A 23,409-nucleotide genomic window follows, 5' to 3' on the forward strand; every position below is an offset into this window, starting at 1 on the left:
CAAGTGTCAACCAAAAGGTTGGTGAGTTCATTAGTTTAACATAAATAAACATTTCCATCATTTTAATAGACCACAAGATTTTCATTTCTCATAAATATACGTCCCATGCATAGAGACAAAATTAATCATTCATATGGATTGAACACCTGGTAACCGACATTCACGATATGCATATAAGAATATCCCCATCATTCCGGGATCCTACTTCGGACATGATATAAATTTCGAAGTACTAAAGCATCCGGTACTTTGGATGGGGCTTGTTGGGCCCAATAGATCTACCTTTAGAGTTCGCGTCAATTAGGGTGTCTGTTCCCTAATTCTTAGATTATCAGACTTAATAAAAAGGGCATATTCGATTTCGATAATTCATCCATAGAATGTAGTTTCGATTACTTGTGTCTATATCGTAAAATATTTATAAAAGCAGCGCATGTATTCTCAGTCTCAAAAATATATATTGCAAAAGCATTTAAAAAGGGAGTAATGAAACTCGCCATAATGTATTTTGTAGTAAAAATACATATAACGACATTGAACAAAAGTAGGGTTGGCCTCGGATTCACGAACCTATATCATTTGTATATTTATTAATACATATAATGGAAATCGAATAAATCTATATATTATTATTTATGATATAATTATTTATATTACTAACTTATATCCATAAATATTAAATCTTGTTATATTATATGTGTTAAATATATATATATATATATATATATATATATATATATATATATATATATATATATATATATATATATATATATATATATATTCATGTATTTTATTTGTTTATCAAAACAGTAGTTTTACTTATACTAAGTTGATATCAGCAAAAATAATGATAATAACATTAATAATATACTTATGTTAAAAATAACTTTATTAGTGATTATATCAATTGATATTAATAATAATACTTGTAAAAATATTAATTTTATAGTTAATGATAGTTATGATATTGATTTTTAATAAATTTGATGATAACAGTAATAATAGTAATAATTATAATATCTATAATAATAATTCTTTTCACTACTAGTAGTAATAATAATATTAACAATAATAATAATAATAATCATAATAATAATAATAATGATAATATTAATGATAATACTTATAACAATAATAATGATATATATGATATTAATAATTGTAAATGTATTGATGATACTAATATTTATAAAACGATACAAATTTTAATATTAATGATAATAATATATTTTTGATTTCTTTCCTACTAATAATAATTATAATCATAATCATAATCATAGTGATGATAAAAATACTAAAAAAAATAAGTTTATTACTCATAATAATATTATTAATACTTACCATAATAATAATGATAATGACTATAATACATATAAATATGGTAATCAATATAATACTAATAATAACAATAATAATAGCAATCATAATTATAATCATAATAATAATTAATTCTAACAATAATTAATAATAATAATAATAATAATAATAATAATAATAATAATAATAATAATAATAATAATAATAATAATAATAATAAAACTAAAATAAAAAGGCTACCTTTATTGGAATGTGTTAAAAAAAGAAACTGCCCATGCCGGGACTCGAACCCGAGACCCCTCGCAAACCCGCTAACACCTTAAACCACTCGTTCATTTTCTTTCTTTCTGTAATATTTCCTGGCCAAATTTAATTAACCCGTACGTTCCTGTTATCTATTCCCTTCTCCTTCTTCCTCAGTTTCAATTAATGGATTAAAGGACTCCATTTATAAATAAGATAACTAATCACAGTTTGTGAAACGTAACTATAACTAATCTGTAATGAATCCTTTTGTTTTTATTTTTTTTAAAAAAATACAGGCTGCTGTATCTGTTGTTCGAGTGTACGAAGAACACCAAATCACTTTTTAAATTCTAGAGTATTTCAGACGAAATTTATAACATGAAACAGGTTTAAAAACTCTCATAGAAACTTCAGAAACTAACAATTGATCTTAAATCAAAACAGATAACTCGAATTTCTTGATGAACGAATCTGTTGACTTTTGACACTAAAACTTTGACTCCAAAATTCAAATTCATTATGAAAAATTGAGATTTGAAACTTTGCAATTAGTTTGAAATATAGATTCCAAACATGTTAGCATTTAAGGATTTTAAAATTAAGTAAGAAATCGAGATTTGGCTGTAAAGATGAAAAACAGAGAAAACGTTTTCGCTTCTTTGATTTTTCTCTTTTTAATTTACAAATTATAGTGATATATCTATACAACGTGCCAATATATGATTTATATAACAATAGAAATCAATTGCAGTTGTTTTGTAGTTCGATTTGCTCGACATCAAAATTATTCTGTCAGACTAACAATATAAAAAAAATCTAATCGATTCCATTGATTTTTGTTTGTTATTGAATAATAGAGATCGAGTTGTACTGGATGGTTGACAAAAAAATCAATTGATGCTGTAGTTGGAAAACGATTGATAACAGAAGGAGATACATATGCAATTTTTACTCATTTATATATATCTCTTTATATAGTATTTTATAAATGTAAATGTATTTATTTATATATGTATATATATATATGCATTTTATTATTTGGTTAAATATATATGTGTACATATATATTTACCTTCTTATTTTTGATAATTAGCTAATATAATTATACTAATACTATTAATATTAATAATACTAATAATAATATTATTAATAATAATATTATTGATAAATACTAATAAAAAATAAATGATAACTAATTATATGATAATATTAATGATAATGATAATTTCAATAATTTTATTTACTAATAATAATAATATGAATGATAATAATATCTTATTTGTTATAATTTTATTAATATTATTAATGTTTATAATGGTACTAATAATATCATCACATATATAAATCAAATTTTATATATGTATATATTAAATACAATATTATTAATAATACAAATATTAATGTTTTTATTAATAATAATACAGAAAGTAATGGTCATATAATTAATATATCATTTATACTTTATCTTGAAATTACATGTAACATAACAACTTTTTATTGAACATTTATTATTTATAAATTTTATACATATATTATAATATACATATAACAATTATAAGAATCATATCTATAGATTTATTTTTAATAATATCCTTTGTATATTATATATTATTTTACATATTCAATTCTACTGATTAATTGGCATTTTATTATTTCATACAATTATATTTACACACACACACACACACACACACACACACACACATATATATATATATATATATATATATATATATATATATATATATATATATATATATATATATATATATATATATATATATACACACACACACACATTTATTTACACATAATTGTTCGTGAATCATCGGGTGAAACGACCCGTCCTAATCCACCTGGACGTAATCATCATCATCTGGTCCCATTGTGAGGTACTGACCTAAATATACTATGAATGACTCTAAATAATATCTTTCAATTGAGCAAATGCACAGCGGAAGACTTAATTCGTACCTGAGAATAAACATGCTTAAAAGTGTCAACCAAAAGGTTGGTGAGTTCATAGGTTTATCATAACAATCATTTCAATATCTTAATAGACCACAAGATTTCATATACACAAACGTTTTAATAAAAATATTCTAAGTGGTTGAGCACTTGGTAACCATACTTAACATTTAATCAACGTCGCATATTCCCTTTATTATGAAATCTCACTACACTGTACCAAATGTAGTCACGAAACGAAGTACTGTGCAACCTTTGAATACTGGTCGTCCAGTCCAGTTGGGGTTGTCAGGCCCGATAGATCTATCAACAAGATTCACGTTTACAATACCACATGTAAATAGTAGTTACCAAGCTATTAGGGAAGATATGCAGGGTGGTACAACTCAACGTAGAATATATTTTAAGTACTTGTGCCTATTTCGTAAACATTTATAAAAGCAGCGCATGTATTCTCAGCCCAAAAATATATATATATTGCAAAAGTAATTAAAAAGGGAGCAAATGAAACTCACCTAATGTATTTTGTAGTAAAAATACATATGACGACATTGAACAAGTATAGGGTTGGCCTCGAATTCACGAACCTATATCATGTATATATATTAACACATATAATCACATGATTCCTTCTTTATAATATTTATATATATATTTTTTAAATGTTGTAGCTATATACAAATATATATTTTTATATCTTCAGTTATATTTTACGTATAGTTATTTTGTAAAATAATTCATATTCATACATATAGTTATGTTTTGTGTAGTAGATATAGTTTTATATAACTAATAGTTATTTGATAAAATAATATTGATAATACTAGTAAATAAAAGTTATTTTATTTTACAATAATAATAATAATAATAATAGCTATTATAATAATAATATTGATAATATAAAAATTATAATATTAATGCCAAAATAATAATAGTGATAGTAATAATAATAATTTTGATAAAAATGATAATTTCACTAATAATGATAGGAATAATAGTAATATGATACTTTTAAATATAAATGATAGTTTTTACTAAAAATGATACTAATAATAATATTAATGATATTATTAATAATAATTTTAATAATACTAATAATAATAATAACAATAACAATAACAATAATAATAATAATAATAATAATAATAATAATAATAATAATAATAATAATAATAATAATAATAATAATAATAATAATAAATAGATAAATAACTACCTCAAGGAAGTAGCCCTAAAAATAATGCCCAAGTCGGGTTTGAACCCGCGACGTCCCGCTAACCCGAATTCATCCTTAACCATTACGCTACGTGTTTCTTAAAAAAAATACCCGAGCCCAGGCTCGAACCCAAGACCTCTCGCTTAAACACTCACACTCTTAACCATGTCACTACCCATGCTTTTCTGTTTTAATGTCAGGACTAAATTTATTTATCCCGTATTTTCCCGTTTTCATTCCCTTTTACAAACACTAATATATCACCCTTCTTGGCCCAACATAGTAACAAGTCCAGCAGCCCAACAATGCATAACGACCCAAGTATAAGAACAAGCCCATCGATTTATTCAGTCCACATTGCTTTAATTGATCAGTTTTTGTGAATTAAATAGATTAAACAGAAAGAAGTGGGTGGGATCGTAATTGTGGGCCAAACAGGAAAGTGGGAGCCGTTAATAGCTGGCAACAGAAGTGAAAGCAGAAAACAAATACGCAGTCCACATCCTTTCATCATAAAACCATCGATATATATCATGTAATCGCTATCATAACACAAAAAAAATATAGGAACAGAAAAACGAGCAGTAGCCATGAATTGAACAATATTAAATGGTGGCTTTATGGTGTTTAAGGATGGTTTGAGTGGTGGTGGTTTTGCTCGAAAATAAGGAAGAAATAAACAAAAAGAATAACGCCGGTAGTTCTATGGATTTGCAAGAGAGAGAGAGAGGAAAGAAAGAGAGAGGTAGAGAGAAAAGAAAAGGGTTGTTCTTGAGTTGATAACCAAAAACAGAAACAGAAACAATGAACAATAGTAGCATCAATACAGCCGTAGGTATGATGGTTTGTGGTGATTTATGATCGATGAAAATGGTGAGATTGGGTTTCGAGTAAGAGAAAATAGATACAGAAGATATTAGTAATTGCAACAGTAAATCATTGTGACGGTTTGGTGATTGTTGTGGTGTTTCATGGCCAAAGATGGTGGCCCGATGGTTGGATACGAATAGAAACAGAAACTGTGGAGTGGCGGATGGATTATGGTGTTTAAAGAGGGTGGTCTCGTTCAATTCGGACAGAATATAGTCAAAACAGAAAATGAGTAGTGATGGTGATTAAACGGGAGAGAGAGAAGAAGAAGAGAGATATGATGGATAACAATGGTGGTCATGGTAGAAGTGGTGGTCGTCAGTGGTTGATCATGGTGGTTGGTTCGTTTGAATTTGTAAACAGAAACAATAATTGGTGATTCACAATTGTGATTTGGAGAGAGTGCAGAGAGAGTTAGAGAGAGAGAAGAAAAAGATTGCGGTGGTGGTGGTTTCTGCAGGTTGGCAGCCGAAGACGTTAAAGTGGCGGTTATGATGATCTTGATGGAGGTGGTTACCAAAGGTGAAGGTCATCGGTGATTTTGGGTGGTCTCAAGGTGGTTATGAATCATGATGGTTAGGTGACGGGTTTATGGAAAACAAGGTGGTGAAGTGGTGACGGTTTACAAAGTAGAGAGGAAGAGAAAAGAGAGATGGAGGGTGATCGAAGCAAGAAGAAATCAAGTTAGATATATGACTCTTATGTAGGCTGCATATGAATATATATATAATAATATGTATGTATCATATTCAGTTGTTGGTGGAATGAATCAAAAGAAGGAAACAGTCACCTTAAAATAATAATTCAAGAATAGTGTCAAATAGGATAGCAGCCGTGGTTTTGTTATCTTTTCATTCGTACAAGTATATGTATTATATCTATATTTTGAAAGATGCAAAAGATTACACAGTAAACTTCATAATTCAATCTTGATTGATATTCATTATTCAATCAATCATAGTAATTTCAAGGATTTAATCAATTAAGCACAGTATATTAATTTAGATTTAAACGTGTTAATTTGTTAGTCCTCATCTACTATTGGTTTACTATTTCATTTACGGACTCAAATTCGTACTCCGTTGATAGTAGTGGCGGATAAAATTTTAACTCAGAAAATTCCCAAAATTTTAAATTAATTGTTTTTATTTATTTCCGTCATTATGGTATAAAATTTTATCCTTAATTTGTTAAATAAAAATTACATCAACTGTCCCTCTCAATTCTGGGTAAAATATAAAAAGTGTTAAAATTAAATAACTAGATCCTAAATACATTTTTAGTAAGCCTAAAATTTATAGAACTCATTTTCGAATCACCGTTTATTTTAAAATCATATAAGTTTGAATTTAACTTGCTTAATATTACTCGAAACATTAAACGAGTATTACAATCATTTAATATTTATTTTTATCATACATTATTTATATATATAGATATGTTTTAAATGATAATCATTATAATATCATATTTTATTTTATTTTATTTCACATAATTAATTTTTAACAACATATAATATCTCGAATTATATTTTCAATTATTATTTTTATATATATACACACACATCTATCTATTTACAAATAATGGTTCGTGAATCGTCGGGAATGGTCGAAGGTCAATTGAATATATATAAAATAGTTCAAAATTTTGGAGACACAACCTAACAGACTTTGCTTATTGTGTCAAAGATATTAAATCGTATCGAGAGTTTGGTTTAAAATTAGTCGAAATTTTTCGGGTCATGACATCGGGAGTGGTCGAAGGTCAATTGAATATATGAACATCGTTTCAAAATTTACTCGACTCAACATTACATACTTTGCTTATCGTATCGAAATCATATAAAGATTAAGTTTAAATTTAGTAATAAATTTCCGGGTCACTACAGTACCTACCCGTTAAAGAAATTTCGTCCCAAAATTTGAGTAAAGTCGTCATGGCTAACAATAAAAAAAAAATGTTTTCATGACGAATATGAGTTGATGAATAGAGTTTTATCATTATTGATTAATATAGATAAAACAATTCGATTACTCGAAGAGTACGAGTGAAGCTATCATAAAAGATTGAAATGAGTAATTGCAGGTTTGTCTTAACTGGTGACGTAGTCAGGGTTGAATTCCGGAATTTAAGGGATTTAAAGAAAATCTTTGTAATCTATAAGATTTGTTTCTTCGGTAAATAATAAAATTAGGATTCTCTTTAATTTAATGCGGTCATCTACCTCGATCGCTTTGCTATAAATCAACCTCTTTCGTTCCTTTTATTTTCATCACTCATATACTTTTTTCCTCAATCTATTCTCTTAAGGATTGTGAAAATGCTCAATCCAGTTCTAATTCTGAATATTATTCTGGTCATTGCAACAATAATTCTTCTTATTCATTTGCCAACAGAAGAATCTGTTTACTTCTATTACGCTCTAGGGATTATTGTATTCCTGATCCTCCCGTGTCTTTATCTTGCTATTCGCATAGACATACACGGTTTATGATCTTTCTTGTTAGCTGCAATTTATACTCCGATTTGTATTTCGAGGCTCCATGTTTTTGTTTTCTCCCCGACCTGAAGTAAAGCGATTAAGACGTCTCGAATTCGTACGTATAAAATTTCGAATGAACATAAGTTAATGTTCTAAGCGGAAAGGAAAGGTAATAGCACGATTTAATTTGTTAAATTACCAGAAGTTACGGAAAAGACAGAACCATCAAGAAAATATTTTCTTGATATGTTTAGAGGTTAAGTAGAATGAAAGAATCGTGTAACATGGCACATAATGATGGTACTGTGAATCATCACATTCCATTAGAAACTCAGCATGACTTACTGTAATATAATCACGTTGATCAAGTGTCATTATATTATACTAACTCATGCATCAGTTCCCAACATTACTTCAATAACATTCATATTTTAAGCTCGAAAGTTTACAGAATATAGAAACTAACAGTTTCTATATGATGTAATACTGATAGCACGGAGAGATTAATGATTTCAGATAAGAATAGTTATAAAAATATCTCCAAAAATATGGAGGATATTTATAATGAAAGATACGATAATATCTCAGAATATCTAAGATCAGAGGATGATAGAAACTATTATCTATAAGGGTTTAGAGTAAGGAGCAAGATATTCACTAAAGACTTTAGCAGACATTGAATCATTTGGATTCTTTGAAGTCAAACATATTCTTTGTAATTTGTCCACGGATTTCTTCCTAGTTTCGCATAATCTGATTTTCGGTACTAAATTTTCTATTGAATGTTTCCAATATAATGATACACAAGAAGCACGAGGAGGTATATAATTTCTGACGAGAATATTTATGAAAATATCCTCAGAAATATCGAAGATATTGATGATGATATTTTGGAATTTCTAAGTTCGATGGTTGATGGAGAAAGATTTTCCGCAAGATTTTAACATGACTTCGGAGCAAGATATTCTCTAAAGATTTCAACGGATCCAGAATTACCTGAATCCTTTGAATATAGGGTTTGGTCCTTGTATTTGTCCTTGGTCTCATTCATGGGTAACTCAATCTGTTTTTGAATACCCAATTTTCTATCGAGCGTTCCTAACACTCCTTTCTTTATCATCAAATTTTTGGTCGTTTAGACCATCTACCATTTTTCTGTTTCCTCTGCATTTAATGCTATGATATCTGAATCATCGGTTATTAATCCGAGGTGGTTTTAGGAAAATTGTGTTTTTAGATGATTAAACGCTGATGGTAATATGATGTAATATGAAAGGTTCACTGGTAACAATAAAAGAGCACGCGTATATATCAACGTTATAATAAGGTTGTTTCGAACGAAAAGTCGAAGTTGTCTTGCTGAAGCTGTGACAAAACTAGCTATCTCGAACAGCAGATGCAAAGTTATTTTCGGTAATAATAACGCTAAAAGAATTAGCACAGCTACGTGTTAAACGTTTACTCAGGTTCCGAGTGTTTTCAGGTGCATAACTATATGCATCAATCTTTTCTCCCGTAAATGAAGTGCGGTTGGTTCATCCTCTCGATTGAGGTGTTTTCAAGAATCATGAAAGGTTTGAACGCAGAATGTAATCGTGAAGATACAAATGATGTTTAAGACGAAATCAAGTGGCAACTTGAAGAATTGTTTAGTTTCATATATTTTAATCAATATTTTAATTCTTTTTAATTGTCCAATGTTATTAGTCCACAGTTGACAGTCCAATAATTCATATATAGTTTAATATATAATATTCGAATTAATTAATACGTGTCGTGACCCGTATACGTCTCAGACTCGATCACAACTCAAACTATATATATTATTGTAGAATCAACCTCAACCCTGTATAGAGAACTCGATCAGTACTGCATATAGAGTATGTATGGTGATTCCAAATAATATATATAGATGCGTCGATATGATATGTCAAAACCTTGTATACGTGTCCCGATATTTAAAGTGCGTAAAATAAATAACAGAAAATTAAATAACGATAAATAAAGTGCGTAAAGTAAATAACAGAAATTTAATGACGATAAATAAAATTGCGAGAATGTAAATTGCGATAAAATAAATTGCGATAAATAAAATGTAATCAGTTAGCTAGGAACAGTTAGCTAGGATTTTGTTAGCGTGGATTCTTAACAAAATTTCTCATAGTTAATTTGTTTGTTTCTAACAAATTTTATTTTGTCCAATGTTTTCTTCATTATGCCACTTGTCGGATTCTGATAGGTCAAAATCCAAATATGAAATTGAATGAAAATGGTTATTCTGTGATGAACGGATTCGTATAGCTGTAGTTGCAAGTAGGATAGTAAATGACTGTTGAATCAGATTCGAAGAATGTACGATATAACTTATTAATGCGAAATCTATATACTCCTCGGGTATTACCTACTCGTTAAAATATTTTCACCATTAACAGTTTGTACAATAAAAATTTTAATTACAATCTCTATGAAAACATATATACATATATATTTTATTCAGACGTAATCACGGATTTAATGAGTTAATATAATATTAAACTCATTTAGTTTTCGGTTGGAACTAGAATAAATAATCTCTAAAACTTTAGAGATTACGTAATCGCCATGAAGAACGAAGATAAATGATGTAGAACGTATGTAGAATGATGATTATACTCGAGGTACAGAATGAGATGTTGAGGCTTGGATTGTTGATGGAACTGGTGCTGTTACTGATGGTACTGTTGGTGCCGGTGATGTTGCTGAAGCTGGTAAATTTTGCACCATATTCTCCAAATTTATTTTTCAAGCGCGAAGTTTGTTGACTTGTTTTATTATTCCGGAATGATTGTTGGTTGGAACGAACGAATGAATAAGGTTTAGAATTTTAGATAGAATATAATTGTGGCAAGATACTCTGGAAATCAATATGAGAATGGTGTTTCGAATAGGTTCGCCAGTAAGTGCTTCAGGTTCTTTGCTAAGAGTGCATGTTGGTGGGTGAAAAGGATCGCCTTTTTCTCGTCTCCATCGGTTAAGTCAACTACGAACCCATCAGATGAATTAGGGATGGCTGATTGGTTTCTCCATTCCGGTTACACTGCTTCGGGAGTTCGAGTGGAAATCCATATCGGAATAGCTGTCGGAATGATTATCGGAATAGCTATCGGAATCTGAGGGACTTGAACTAATGACAAATTCCATTTCATTCGATTGAATAAAGAATTTTTAGATATGAAATGATTTTCTGGCTAACGGATGGTATTCTTAATTACATAGAATATCCATATATATAGAACAAAAGGTTTCGTAGATTACGGAGGAATTTACGGGATACGTCAGGTAAGGTTTACAGTAACAGATACGCTAAGATATAAATCTTGTCTATACACTATTCATGCAATCAATGCAGCAAGACGTGTCTAGACTAAGAATGATAAGTAGATAATTTTCGACACAAAATGATAAGCACAACTTTTTGACATGCAGACCAGGTCGAAGTCCAGACTCACTAATGCATCCTAACGACTACTAGTTAGACACACTAATGCAAGACCTGGTTCGCTACAACCACCGCTCTGATACCAACTGTGAAGACCCGTCCTAATCCATCTGGACGAAGTCCATATCGATTACAACAATTCACAAATAGTTGATTACATCGCGAGGTACTTGACCTATATATGATACATTTTACAAACATTGCATTCGTTTTTAAAAGACAAACTTTCATTACATCGAATGTTGACAGGTATACATACCATTTCATAATATATCTAGCTATAATTGACTTAGTAATAATCTTGATGAACTCGACGACCCGAATGCAACCTTTTTTGAAATATGTCATGAATGACTCCAAGTAATATCCCTAAAATGAGCAAATGCACAGCGGAAGAATTCTTTTGTACCTGAGAATAAACATGCTTTCAAGTGTCAACCAAAAGGTTGGTGAGTTCATTAGTTTAACATAAATAAACATTTCCATCATTTTAATAGACCACAAGATTTTCATTTCTCATAAATATACGTCCCATGCATAGAGACAAAATTAATCATTCATATGAATTGAACACCTGGTAACCGACATTCACGATATGCATATAAGAATATCCCCATCATTCCGGGATCCTCCTTCGAACATGATATAAATTTCGAAGTACTAAAGCATCCGGTACTTTGGATGGGGCTTGTTGGGCCCAATAGATCTACCTTTAGAGTTCGCGTCAATTAGGGTGTCTGTTCCCTAATTCTTAGATTATCAGACTTAATAAAAAGGGCATATTTGATTTCGATAATTCATCCATAGAATGTAGTTTCGATTACTTGTGTCTATATCGTAAAATATTTATAAAAGCAGCGCATGTATTCTCAGTTCCAAAAATATATATATTGCAAAAGTATTTAAAAAGGGAGTAATGAAACTCACCATAATGTATTTTGTAGTAAAAATACATATAACGACATTGAACAAAAGTAGGATTGGCCTCGGATTCACGAACCTATATCATTTGTATATTTATTAATACATATAATGGAAATCGAATAAATCTATATATTATTATTTATGATATAATTATTTATATTACTAACTTATATCCATAAATATTAAATCTTGTTATATTATATGTGTTAAATATATATATATATATATATATATATATATATATATATATATATATATATATATATATATATATATATATATATATATATATATATTCATGTATTTCATTTGTTTATCAAAACAGTAGTTTTACTTATACTAAGTTAATATTAGCAAAAATAATGATAATAACATTAATAATATACTTATGTTAAAAATAACTTTATTAGTGATTATATCAATTGATATTAATAATAATACTTGTAAAAATATTAATTTTACAGTTAATGATAGTTATGATATTGATTTTTAATAAATTTAATGATAACAATAATAATAGTTATAATTATAATATCTATAATAATAATTCTTTTCACTACTAGTAGTAATAATAATATTAACAATAATAATAATAATAATCATAATAATAATAATAATGATAATATTAATGATAATACTTATAACAATAATAATGATATATATGATATTAATAATTGTAAATGTATTGATGATACTAATATTTATAAAACGATACAAATTCTAATATTAATGATAATAATATATTTTTGATTTCTTTCCTACTAATAATAATTATAATCATAATCATAATCATAATCATAATCATAGTGATGATAAAAATACTAAAAAAAATAAGTTTATTACTCATAATAATATTATTAATACTTACCATAATAATAATGATAATGACTATAATACATATAAATATGGTAATCAATATAATACTAATAATAACAATCATAATAGCAATCATAATTATAATCATAATAATAATTAATTCTAACAATAATTAATAATAATAATAATAATAATAATAATAATAATAATAATAATAATAATAATAATAAAACTAAAATAAAAAGGCTACCTTTATTGGAATGTGTTAAAAAAGAAACTGCCCATGCCGGGACTTGTGACGACCCGAAAATTTCCGACCAAATTTAAACTTAATCCTTATATGGACTTCGATACGATAAGCAAAGTATGTAATGTTGAGTCTAGAAAATTTTGGAAAGATGTTCAATTGACCTTCGACTGCTCTCGACGATTCACGAACAATTAATTGTAAATAGATATGTGTGTATGTATATATAAATAATAATAATTCGAAATATAATTTGAAGTATTATATGTTGTTGTTACTAAAAATTAATAAAATAAAAATAGAATACTATAATAATTATTATTTGAAATATATCTCTATATATATAAATAAAGTATATTAAAAATAAATATTAAATAATTGTAATACTCGTTTAATGTTTCGATTGATATTAAGCAAGTTAAATTCAAACTTATGTAATTTTAAAATAAACGGCGATACGAAAATGAGTTCTATAAATTTTAGGCTTATTAAAAATGTATTTAGGAACTATTTATTGAGTTTTAACACTTTTTTATATTTTACCCAAAAATGAGAGGGACGGTTGATGTAATTTTTATTTAATAAATTAATGATCAAATTTTATGTCTTAATAACCAAAATAAATAAATACAGTTAATTTTAAAATGTGAGTTTCATTTGCTCCCTTTTTAATTGTTTTTGCAATATATATTTTTGGGCTGAGAATACATGCGCTGCTTTTATAAATGTTTACAAAATAGACACAAGTACTTAAAAATATATTCTACGTTGAGTTGTACCACTGGCATATTTCCCTGTAGCTTGGTAACTACTATTTACATGGGTATTGTAAACGCGAATCCTGTTGATAGATCTATCGGGCCTGACAACCCCAACCGGACTGGATGACCAGTATTCAACAGTTGCACAGTACTTCATTTTGGTGACTACACTTGGTACGGTGTAGTGAGATTTCATAATAAAGGGAATATGCGACGTTGATTAAATGTTAAGTATGGTTACCAAGTGCTCAACCACTTAGAATTCTTTACATACACTTGCGAGTGTATTATGTTTATGATTATGAAATCTTGTGGTCTATTAACATATTGAAATGATTGTTATGATAAACCTATGAACTCACCAACCTTTTGGTTGACACTTTAAAGCATGTTTATTCTCAGGTACGAATTAAGTCTTTCGCTGTGCATTTGCTCAATATAAGGACATTACTTGGAGCCGATCATCGCAATGGGACCAAATGTTGATGACTTCGTCCAGGTGGATTAGGACGGGTTACTACAGGTGGTATCAGAGCGGTGGTCATAGCGAACCAGGTCTTGCATTAATGTGTCTAACTAGTAGTTGTTAGGATGCATTAATGAGTCTGGACTTCGACCTAGTAGTTGTTAGGTTATATTAATAAGTCTAGACTTGAACCTGGTCTGCATGTTAAAAGTGTTTGCTTACCACCATTTGTCGAAAAATATCTACTTGTCATTTTCAGTCTCGACGCGTCTTATTGCAATTATTTGCATAGACAGTGTATAGACAAATTCACATCCCATCACAATAAGTCTTGTCTGACACATTTCCTTAATTCCCTCCATAATCTACGGGATTTCCTGTACTATGTATAGGTAATGTATGTAATTAGAATATCATCCGATATCTGAAATTCATTTCATACCAAAAACTCTTTATCTAATCGAGCAAAATGGAACTCACCATTAGTTCAAGCCTCTCGGATTCCGATATGGAGTCCCACCCAAGCTCTGAAAGCAGTATGACCGGAATGGACCAACCAATTCATCTGATGAGTTCGTAGTCGACTTAACCAATGGAAACAAGAAGAAGGCGATATTTTCCACCCACCTCCAGAGTAGTTCGTCACGATTATCTTCTATCTAAAATTCTAAACCTTATTCAACCACTCGTTCCGACCGCCAATCATCCCGGAGTAATAGAAGAAGTCAACGAACCTCGCGTTCGAGTAGTGGCTTTGGAGAATATGGTGCAAAGCTTACAAGCACCAGCAGCATCACCGACATCAACATTACCACCATCATTGGCACTATCACTACCAATAACACAAGCCTCAACATCACATGCCTCAATATCACTACTTGTACTTCGAGTATGATCTTCGTTCTACATATCGTTCAACATCGATTATCTTCGTTCTACGTATCGTTCTACCTCGTTTATCTTCATCCAACACGTCAATTATGTAATCTCTAATGTTTTAGAGATTATGTATTCTAGTTCTAACGGTAAATCAAATGAGTTTAATACCTTATTGACGCATTAAATCCATGATTACATCTGAAGAAAATATATATGTAGGTATATTTTCATAAAGATTGTAATTAAAAATTCTTTTGTACCAACTGTTAATGATGAAAATATTTTAACGGGTAGGTAATACCCGAGGAATATTTAGAATTCACATTAATGAGTTACACGGTACACTCTTCAGTTCTGATTCAGCGATCATTAACAAATACTGCTCAAATCCATACATATACGTATCCGTTTACCAAAGAATAACTATTTCCATTCAAATTCAATTTCATATTTGGATTTTGACCTATCAGAATCCAGTAAGTGGCATAATGAAGAAAACATTGGACAAAATAAAATTTGTTAGAAACAAACAAATCAATTATAAAGAATTTTGTTAAGAATCCACGCTAACTGTTCCTAGCTAACTGGTTATATTTTATTTACCGTAATTTAATTATCGCAATTTACATTCTCGCAATTTACATTCTCGCAATTTTATTTATCGTCATTTAATTTCTGTTATTTACTTTTACGCACTTTAAAACGGGACACGTATACAAGGTTTCGACATATCATATCGACCCATCTATATATTTATTTTGGAACAACCATAGACACTCTATATGCAAATGACAGAGTTAGCTATACATGGTTGAGGTTGATTCCAAAATATATATATAGTTTGAGTTGTGATCAATACTGAGACCGGTACACGGGTCACGATATATGTATTAATTAATTCAAATGTTATATATTAAACTATATATGAACTATTGGACTATTGGACTACTAACTTTGGACAATTAAAATGAATTAAAATATTGATTATAATATATGAAACTAAATAATTCTTCAAGTTTGCCACTTGATTTTCATCTTAAGCCTCATTCGTATCTTGACGATTACAATCTGCGTTCAAAAATTTCATGATTCTTGAAAACACCTCGATCGAGAGGATGAACCAGCCGCACTTCATCTACGGAAGAAAAGATTGATGCGTATAGTTATGCACCTGAAAAACCCTCGGAAACTGAGTAAACGTTTAACACATAGCTGTGCTAATTCCTTTAGTGTTATTATTACCCAAATAATTTGGTAATTCCTTTCAAAGTAACAAATTTTATCACAGCTCCAGCAAGTCAACTTCGACTTTTCATCCGAAACAACCTTATTATAACCTTGATATATATGCGTACTCTTTATTGTTACTGGGGAACCTTTTATATTCCACCATATTATCATAAGCGTTTAATCATCCAAAAACACAATTCTCTTGAAACCCCTCAGTTTGATAACCAATGATCCAGACCCGTTAACTTTGAAAATGCTGACGAAGCAGCATGTAGTAAATGGTCTTAATGGCCAAAAGTGATGATAAAAAAATGGAGTGTTAGGAACGCTCGATAGAAAATTTGGTACTGAAAATCGAATTGAGCACACCATGAAGGAGACCAAGGATAAATACAAGGACCAAACCCTATATTCAAAGAATCCATGTAATTCTGGATCCGATGAAATCTTTAAAGAATGTCTTGCTCCGAAGTCATGTTAAAATCTTGCGTAAATTTTTTCTTCATCAACCTTCGAACTTAGAAATTCCAAAATATCATCATAAAATATCTTCGATATTTCTGAGGATATTTTCATAAATATTCTTGTCCGAAATTATCTACCTCTTCGTGTTTTCTGTATTCCATTATATTGGAAACTTCTGTAAAATCTAAGTATGAATTATGAATTGTTTCTGGAGAAGTGTTGGGAATTGAAGCATGAGTAAGTATAATATAATGGTGCTTGGCCAACGTGATTATATTACAATAAGTCATGCTGAGTTTCTAATGAAACGTGATGATGGTTCACAGTAGATCATACCACCATCATGAGTCATGTTACATAACTCTTTCATTCTACTTAACTTCTGAACATATCAAGAAAATGTATTCTTGATGGTTCTATCCTCCGTAATGATTGATAAATTTGAAAATCAAATCGTGCTATCACGTTCCTTCCTGCTTAGAACATTATAATCATTCGAAATTCTATATCTATGAAATCTGGATCATTATTCGCTTGACTTGAAGTTGGGAAGAGAAAACAAACCCATGGAACTACTAAATATAAGGAAAAATATAAAGTCCGACAACAACACCGAAATTACAAACCGTGTATATCAATACGTATCGCAACGTAAAGACACGGGAGAATTAAAAACATTATAACCCCAAGGTAATCATAGAAGTAAACAGATTCCTCTGATGATAAATGAAAGAGAAGAATGACAGAAGCGATAGTCAGGAAAATACAAAGTATTAGAACTGGATTAAGCATTTCCAGAATCTTTTGGAAATATGAATTGAGTAAAGAAACGGTGAGAAGAATGGAACGAAAGAGGTTGATTTATAACAAAACGTCAGACGTAGTAATCGAGACGGATTACCGCATTCAAATAGGATACTAATTCCTTAATTACCGAAAAATCAAATCTTTTATAGATTTCGAAGATTATCTTTAAATTCCTTAAATTTTGGAAATCCACCATAACTACGTCAAAAGTAAGACGAATCTTAAATTCCTCATTTCAATCTTTTGCGATAGCTTCACTTATACTTTTCGCGTAATTGAATTGTATTATCAATATTACTTAATGTTGATAAAACCTTATTTATCAACTCATATTCGTCATGAAAACATATTTATTGTTAGCAATGACCATCCCAATCAAATTTTGGGATGAAATTTCTTTAACGGGTAGGTACTGTGACGACCCGGAAATTTTCGACCAAATTTAAACTTAATCCTTATATGGACTTCGATACGATAAGCAAAGTATGTAATGTTGACTCTATAAAATTTTGGAAAGATGTTCAATTGACCTTCGACTGCTCTCGACGATTCACGAACAATTAATTGTAAATAGATATGTGTGTATGTATATATAAATAATAATAATTCGAAATATAATTTGAAGTATTATATGTTGTTGTTACTAAAAATTAATAAAATAAAAATAGAATACTATAATAATTATTATTTGAAATATATCTCTATATATATAAATAAAGTATATTAAAAATAAATATTAAATAATTGTAATACTCGTTTAATGTTTCGATTGATATTAAGCAAGTTAAATTCAAACTTATGTAATTTTAAAATAAACGGCGATACGAAAATGAGTTCTATAAATTTTAGGCTTATTAAAAATGTATTTAGGAACTATTTATTGAGTTTTAACACTTTTTTATATTTTACCCAAAAATGAGAGGGACAGTTGATGTAATTTTTATTTAATAAATTAATGATCAAATTTTATGTCTTAATAACCAAAATAAATAAATACAGTTAATTTTAAAATGTGAGTTTCATTTGCTCCCTTTTTAATTGCTTTTGAAATATATATTTTTGGGCTGAGAATACATGCGCTGCTTTTATAAATGTTTACAAAATAGACACAAGTACTTAAAAATATATTCTACGTTGAGTTGTACCACTGGCATATTTCCCTGTAGCTTGGTAACTACTATTTACATGGGTATTGTAAACGCGAATCCTGTTGATAGATCTATCGGGCCTGACAACCCCAACCGGACTGGACGACCAGTATTCAACGGTTGCACAGTACTTCGTTTTGGTGACTACACTTGGTACAGTGTAGTGAGATTTGATAATAAAGGGAATATGCGACGTTGATTAAATGTTAAGTATGGTTACCAAGTGCTCAACCACTTAGAATACTTTACATACACTTGCGAGTGTATTATGTTTATGATTATGAAATTTTGTGGTCTATTAACATATTGAAATGATTGTTATGATAAACCTATGAACTCACCAACCTTTTGGTTGACACTTTAAAGCATGTTTATTCTCAGGTACGAATTAAGTCTTCCGCTGTGCATTTGCTCAATATAAGGACATTACTTGGAGCCGATCATCGCAATGGGACCAAATGTTGATGACTTCGTCCAGGTGGATTAGGACGGGTTACTACAGGACTCGAACCCGAGACCCCTCGCAAACCCGCTAACACCTTAAACCACTCGTCCATTTTCTTTCTTTCTGTAATATTTCCTGGCCAAATTTAATTAACCCGTACGTTCCTGTTATCTATTCCCTTCTCCTTCTTCCTCAGTTTCAATTAATGGATTAAAGGACTCCATTTATAAATAAGATAACTAATCACAGTTTGTGAAACGTAACTATAACTAATCTGTAATGAATCCTTTTGTTTTTTTTTTAAAAATACAGGTTGCTGTATCTGTTGTTCGAGTATACGAAGAACACCAAATCACTTTTTAAATTCTAGAGTATTTCAGACGAAATTTATAACATGAAATAGGTTTTAAAACTCTCATAGAAACTTCAGAAACTAACAATTGATCTTAAATCAAAACAGATAACTCGAATTTCTTGATGAACGAATCTGTTGACTTTTGACACTAAAACTTTGACTCCAAAATTCAAATTCGTTATGAAAAATTGAGATTTGAAACTTTGCAGTTAGTTTGAAATAGAGATTCCAAACATGTTAGCATTTAAGGATTTTAAAATTAAGTAAGAAATCGAGATTTGGCTGTAAAGATGAAAAACAGAGAAAACATTTTCGGTTCTTTGATTTTTCTCTTTTTAATTTACAAGTTACAGTGATATATCTATACAACGTGCCAATATATGATTTATATAACAATAGAAATCAATTGCAGTTGTTTTGTAGTTCGATTTGCTCGACATCAAAATTATTCTGTCAGACTAATAATATAAAAAAAATCTAATCAATTCCATTGATTTTTGTTTGTTATTGAATAATAGAGATTGAGTTGTACTGGATGGTTGACAAAAAAAATCAATTGATGCTGTAGTTGGAAAACAATTGATAACAGAAGGAGATACATATGCAATTTTTACTCATTTATATATATCTCTTTATATAGTATTTTATAAATGTAAATGTATTTATTTATATATGTATATATATATACATTTTATTATTTGGTTAAATATATCTGTGTACATATATATTTACCTTCTTATTTTTGATAATTAGCTAATATAATTATACTAAAACTAATAATATTAATAATACTAATAATAATATTATTAATAATAATATTATTGATAAAGACTAATAAAAAATAAATGATAACTAATTATATGATAATATTAATGATAATAATAATTTCAATAATTTTAATTACTAATAATAATAATATCAATGATAATAATATCTTATTTGTTATAATTTTATTAATATTATTAATGTTTATAATGGTACTAATAATATCATCAAATATATAAATCAAATTTTATATATGTATATATTAAATACAATATTATTAATAATATAAATATTAATGTTTTTATTAATAATAATACAGAAAGTAATGGTCATATTATTAATATATCATTTATACTTTATCTTGAAATTACATGTAACATAACAACTTTTTATTGAACATTTATTATTTATAAATTTTATACATATATTATAATATACATATAACAATTATAAGAATCATATCTATAGATTTATGTTTAATAATATCCTTTGTATATTATATATTATTTTACATATTCAATTCTACTGATTAATTGGCATTTTATTATTTCATACAATTATATTTACACATATATTTATATATATATATTTATATATATATATATATATATATATATATATATATATATATATATATACACATTTATTTACACATAATTGTTCATGAATCATCGGGAGTGGTCGAAGGTCAATTGAATATATGAACATCGTTTCAAAATTTACTAGACTCAACATTACATACGTTGCTTATCGTATCGAAATCATATAAAGATTAAGTTTAAATTTAGTCAAAAATTTCCGGGTCACTACATTTTCAGGGATGAGAATACACGTCGTTATATTTACATTTTTAAATACTTTTGTATTGACATGAGTACTGTAGTGACCCGAACTTTTCCATGTTTATATATATATATATTAAATGAAATTGTTATTTACATAATTAAGTGTTTCCAACATGTTAAGCAATTAAACTTGTTAATACTTGATTAATTGAAATAGCTTTCATATAGACAATTGACTACCCAAGTTGACCGGTGATTCACGAACGTTAAAACTTGTAAAAACTATATGATGACATATATATGGTTATATATATAGTTAATATGATATTATGATAAGTAAACATATCATTAAGTATATTAATAATGAACTACATATGTAAAAACAAGACTACTAACTTAATGATTTTGAAACGAGACATATATGTAACAATTATCGTTGTAACGACATTTAATGTATATATGTCATATTAAGAGATATTCGTACATCATAATATCATGATAATATAATAATTTAAAATCTCATTTGATATTATAAACATTGGGTTAACAACATTTAACAAGATCGTTAACCTAAAGGTTTCAAAACAACACTTACATGTAACGACTAACGATGACTTAACTACTCAGTTAAAATGTATATACATGTAGTGTTTTAATATGTATTCATACACTTTTAAATACTTCAAGACACTTATCAAAATACTTCTACTTAACAAAAATGCTTACAATTACATCCTCGTTCAGTTTCATCAACAATTCTACTCGTATGCACCCGTATTCGTACTCGTACAATACACAGCTTTTAGATGTATGTACTATTGGTATATACACTCCAATGATCAGCTCTTAGCAGCCCAAGTGAGTCACCTAACACATGTGGGAACCATCATTTGGAAACTAGCATGAAATATCTCATAAAATTACAAAAAATATGAGTAATCATTCATGACTTATTTACATGAAAACAAAATTACATATCCTTTATATCTAATCCATACACCAACGACCAAAAACACCTACAAACACTTTCATTCTTCAATTTTCTTCATCTAATTGATCTCTCTCAAGTTCTATCTTCAAGTTCTAAGTGTTCTTCATAAATTCTACAAGTTCTAGTTTCATAAAATCAAGAATACTTCCAAGTTTGCTAGCTTACTTCCAATCTTGTAGAGTGATCATCCAACCTTAAGAAATCTTTCTTATTTACAATAAGATATATTTTTAATACAAGGTAATACTCATATTCAAACTTTGATTCAATTTCTATAACTATAACAATCTTATTTCGAGTGAAAATCTTACTTGAACTGTTTTCGTGTCATGATTCTGCTTCAAGAACTTTCAAGCCATCCAAGGATCCTTTAAAGCTCGATCCATTTTTCTCATTTCCAGTAGCTTTATCCAGAAAATTTGAGGTAGTAATGATGCTCATAACATCATTCAATTCATACATATAAAGCTATCTTATTCGAAGGTTTAAACTTGTAATTACTAGAACATAGTTTAGTTAATTCTAAACTTGTTCGCAAACAAAAGTTAATCCTTCTAACTTGACTTTTAAAATCAACTAAACACATGTTCTATATCTATATGATATGCTAACTTAATGATTTAAAACCTGGAAACACGAAAAACACTGTAAAATCGGATTTACGCCGTCGTAGTAACACAGCGGGCTGTTTTGGGTTAGTTAATTAAAAACTATGATAAACTTTGATTTAAAAGTTGTTCTTCTG

Source organism: Rutidosis leptorrhynchoides, chromosome 7 (assembly GCF_046630445.1).
Source record: "Rutidosis leptorrhynchoides isolate AG116_Rl617_1_P2 chromosome 7, CSIRO_AGI_Rlap_v1, whole genome shotgun sequence".
Classification (NCBI taxonomy): domain Eukaryota; kingdom Viridiplantae; phylum Streptophyta; class Magnoliopsida; order Asterales; family Asteraceae; genus Rutidosis; species Rutidosis leptorrhynchoides.